General features: G+C 44.8%; 1 non-coding gene across 1 annotated transcript; it reads left to right on the top strand.

The window, feature by feature from the left end:
* The first annotated feature begins 4,173 nt into the window (after window positions 1-4,173).
* Trnas-gga (transfer RNA serine (anticodon GGA)) lies at window positions 4,174-4,247 on the top strand. Its single transcript has one exon. It is a non-coding gene; the product is annotated as a tRNA-Ser (tRNA).
* Window positions 4,248-4,948: the final 701 nt, after the last annotated feature.

The raw sequence follows: 4,948 nt of genomic DNA, 5'->3' as shown, positions 1-4,948 counted from the left end.
GGACACAAGTACAGTATACGTCGCAGGCACGTAGGCAAGGGGGGGGGCGGGCCCCCCCCCCCGAAATTTTTCCAGCCCTCTATATTTCCAGGCAACTTTTTTTTTTTGTTTTAGCCATGGAAAGACTGTCTTTCGAACAATTGGGCCTTGCCCCCCCCCCCGAAAAAAAATCCTGGCTACGTGCCTGATACGTCGTACAAGTGCAGCAAGACAGCCTGTTCAGCGAATCGAACAGAGCGACGTCTTCTTCTTCGAATTTCGACTCTCCGGTTATAGGAGCCAGTTAAAGCACTCACCGTCATCACCGTACGCATGAAGCACATGCGTTCATTTAAAGGGAACAGTCGCAGAGTACGACGTCGTTCCCGTTACGACGCCGAACGACAGATTCTGAAGGGAGCACTTCATTTGCAACACGGCTCGAGCTTGGAGCTGCGGCACCTTCTCGGCCCGTGGCAAGACAGCGGTTGTGCGATGCGCAACACAAAAGCGCTGTTGGTGTTCTTGAGGAACACTCGACTTAACCAAAGTTTGTGAATGACTGTATAGTATATGTGCATTTGTGGCTGAACGTACCATTTGTGTGTATATGTGATCATTGTATATACCATAGTCATCACCCAACACCCGGAGTAGCAAGCCAGGCGACAAATCAGGCTAAGCTCTCCGGGATTTTCATTAAAGAATATTGTCTGTCTCATTTGAAGGGTCAAGAGAGCCATTTGCCAAAGACTGGAATTTAAATTCAGTGTACCCTTCTCGGGCCTAATGTACCATCCTGGTAAAGAGAGCAAGATTGGAAGAAAAATAACGCGCGGAAAAATATTCTGGAATTATCAAAAACTCTGGACAAGAGAAGAACTGGAGAAAACATGGCACGGCTCAATTGTAGAGTGTCGGACGCGTTATCCGAAAGTAGTAGGTTTGGTCCATACCTGCGGCAAGCCTACTTTTCATCCACAGTAACTCATTTCAACTAATGTCACAATTACTATACTAAATTTAACACATACAAGTAATATCCCCTATATCTTGCTTAGCTGCACTGTCTGTTGGTTTTCATTAGGTAATGATTGAATGACATTGGGAGACGTGTAGAATCTCGTTGGTGCGATTCCGCATATTATGTTTTTCCGGCCTAATACGTTTTTCTTTTTATTCCCGGCCAAGGTTCCTTGGAAATAATGCATTTTCACGCGTTTATTACGATCCCATTTTCCCCAATAAAGAATAATACGACCGCGAAAGTGGATCATGACCGGTATATCTGGAAATCATTCGTGTATTCTTCGGTATACTAGCTCAAAGCGCGTTTCAACAAGCAATCATATGCACGTTGCAGAGCCGCTGAGGCCTCAACAACCTCGGCCTGACGGTGAAAGGATCGGTTCCAGGCGCGGCCGCTGCGTCTAATGATGATGATTATTACTATGATGCGCCAGGCGATGCACCGCGACATCTATCACGGTGCATCGCCTAATGTTGCTCAATAGAAGTTAATTGCTGATGGAGTATGCATATTTTCCTCCTTTTTTAAGCTCTTCGGTTAATACGACTTTTGCATAATACGTTTTATTTTGCGGTTTCCGTGAAAAACGTATCAACAAGATTTCACTGTATACTAGTGGTGCTTTCGGTCCAACAGCAACCGCCCTGGCTACGTCCTGAGGCCGACCACTTCAAGGACCCGATGTGGACGGCCGTCACTTTATACACACGCCGCCATGTTGCCCGAGGTACGGGTCGCTTTGCGTCCGTTAGCGGTCAACGCTGAATTTCGAGAATAGCGTACCGCACGTATACGCAACAGCTCCAGCAACGTTCTGCGTACGCGGTGTGTGAGGCAGGTAAAGCAAATGCGAATGCCGAAAGGTCGCGTTTGCTGTTTTCCACAAAACTAAAACTCTCTAATAGAAAAATGACAAGTGATAAAAGGGCCGACCTCAAGGGATCAAGTGGAATATGCTAAACTATGAAAGCTGATTAACAAGAAAATAATCATTGAGACAGAGATTTTTAACGTCAGAGATATAGAGGCCACAGTAAATAAGGCGGCAGCATCAAAATGGAAGTAATAATAATACTATCAACACCTGAAATGTGCCAAGAAGCGGGAAAAACACCAACATTTTCATAAAAAACACTTGAAGAGAGACGGCATTTTGATGCCATTGGCTCAACGACATTTCTTGAAACTCGGCATGTAAAGTCTCTGGCCCCCTCAGAGGGCAATGTACTTCATTTTTTTTTTTTACCGATTCGGAACTACGTAGGCCCCAGTATAGACGCCGTCAATAACTATGACGTCAAGGTAATTGGTGAAAAAGCTTCAAGCTGGCGTCCCCTCCCGCATTTTCTTCTGCATTTTCTCGCTTACCAAGCGTCTTCTGGTGGTAAGAGTGATGATTTTGGAATTTAAAAAAATAATTTACTAACACGAGAAAAGAAAGAAAATGGCAAAGCTTGCCCTAAGTCGCGCAAGGCTTGAAACAGCCAAGCTCGATGACTGTGAAGTCTAATCTGCTTGCTCCTAGGTTGTTGCTAGGCTTCAGCTAGATCATGCTAGGTCGTTTCTAGGCTCCTTCTAGGATGTTGCTAATCTTTAGCTGCGTGATGCTGGGCTGTTTCTAAATTGCTTCTCAGCGCAGAGAGGTTCGAGTTAAACCACAGACGTACAGTCACAGACACGACATGGATGTCCAAACTCCAGAGACAGAAACTTGCGCTAAAACCGAGCGTTCGCATATGCCATAGATCTAACGGGCACGTCGTCGTTCGCGTAAGGCTTCCATCGCTTCGACTTCAAAACTTGAAGGCTTATAGACCAGACAGCTTACATTCGGTATTGAATAAAATATTCATGAAGGTAATTTCAAACAGGATGAGAGAAACGCTTCACTTTCATCAACAAAGAGAATAAACTTCAGAGAGGTTTTCTAAACGATATATCACAGCCATGCGATCTATCAAGTAATTGAGACAGTTACCGAGTACAAGAAAGCACTTGATGTAGGTCTTATAGTCTACAAAACGGCATTCGACTCAGAAGTACCAGAAGTTTTGAAAGCACGGCGCCACAAAGTGGACTTCAAAGCATAAATACCTTAGACGAGCCTACGAAGGCAGCAAAGTGATATAAGGAACGAGACGAGCAAGTGCTGCGTTTATATTATTCGCTGTAGACTCGTGCACGAGTGCAACGCCAGAACTAACTTTCGACCTCTGGTTAAAGGGCCCTTTAAACCTTCGCCTGGTGACGTGGTACCGCAGGGGCTAGGCTCCCAGTGAGCGCAGTTTCGACACCTCTCCGCAGCGGATCACGTGGCGTGACGTCACGCCTGTCACACTTGCGCTCCGGTGGCTCAAGGTCATCGTGACGCGATGGGACCTTGCGAGACATGGAGCAGTGGAGCTTTCGCTCTAAAAGAAATCGGGTAACGAGATCAGATCGTTTCAGGGTTGCTTACTGCGAGCAGAAGTAACCAGACGCCTAGATTGTGAGGAAACGTAAATATTGTGAGAGAGTTACTTCAGCAGCGTGCATTTTGCGCAAGACATTGTGCTCTTCAGCATTGACAACGACGAGTAGCAAGAGGTAAGGGTAGACTTAAAGCGAGAAAGCAGGACAACTAAATGTTCATATGCTGAAAACATATATTATGCGCAATATTCTGATGAAATAACAAGAGTTAAATATTAGCAACTTGTCTCCACAGGAGCCCACTCGCGAAAAGAAAATATACCGAAGAATAAAATAAGTTGGAGCGCACACGGCAAATATTCCGAAATCATGACAAGCTCTTTACCAGCGTCACTAAAGCGAAAACTGTACAATCATCGCATATTGCCAGTTCGAACATATGATGCTGAGACCTGGAGGACAACAAAGAGACTCGGAGAAAGGTTAAAGAACACGAAGCGTGGGACAGAACAAAAAAGGTAGCCATAATATTAAGGGGACATTATAAGTGATACAATGAATCTGCTTAGACGGATAAAGCACAAATTGAAAACTACTGCTGCTGCATTGCAAATCAGTTCTGCGGAATCCCGCAAGGTGGCGGAAGGGCCACCTTCCGCCACCTTGCGGAATTCCGCAGAACTGATTTGCAATGCGTGTCCGGTTGCTTCGAGTTGTCGATGAATTCGCCCTCACGCTGCCAATTGCTAGCTTCTTGGTTAGCTCAATTGGTAGAGCGACCGCCCCGGAAAGGCGTTGGTCCCGGGTTCGATCCCCGGACCAGGACGAATTTTTCGGCAACTAAGAGGCTTTATTTCTGAGATATCCGTATGGATTTCCTTGTGGCTTCGAGCTACAAATGGGTGGTTGTCTATTTTCCCTTTCTCTACTGCTGCTAATTTCACCATCATAGGTTTATTAATAGCAAGACGGCGGGATGGGCTAGTTGGTGAATATTCATATTTAAAACAAAAGCTTTTTTAAGCGCACATAAAACGAGAACAGAAGAACTAAGAATTTGACAAGACAGCGCTTTCCTGTCAAATTCTTAGTTCTTCTGTCATCGTTGCTTAAAAAAGCTTTTGTTTTAAACATGAATGTTTATTAATAGATGAGGAACTAAAGACCAAATATTCAATTTTTAAAATTTAGACCTGAAATCTGGGCATGTTTATGTCAGCGCGACGTCAGGGATTTCAAAGTGTTTTGTCGTATTTTGGCCACACTAGCTCAAAGGAATTTCCTTAAATTGGTATGTTTAGTTCATGGCGCCCCCCGATAACAACGTACAGTGCTCACGGATTCAAACGCGACATATTTTTTTAGTATAACCATTGCTATGCGCAATTGCTCGAGATATATAACCACGTCATATCGGGACGATGGTCTGTAAAGATAATGTTGCCTCTGAACTACGCGTTAGAGTCGAAATTATGCCGATAGGGCCAGAACTGAAGACTGTAGAAACGAAAGAATGTGCTTAGCCCT

Source organism: Rhipicephalus sanguineus, chromosome 10 (assembly GCF_013339695.2).
Source record: "Rhipicephalus sanguineus isolate Rsan-2018 chromosome 10, BIME_Rsan_1.4, whole genome shotgun sequence".
Taxonomy (NCBI): domain Eukaryota; kingdom Metazoa; phylum Arthropoda; class Arachnida; order Ixodida; family Ixodidae; genus Rhipicephalus; species Rhipicephalus sanguineus.
This window is presented reverse-complemented; position numbering and strand designations above follow the sequence as displayed.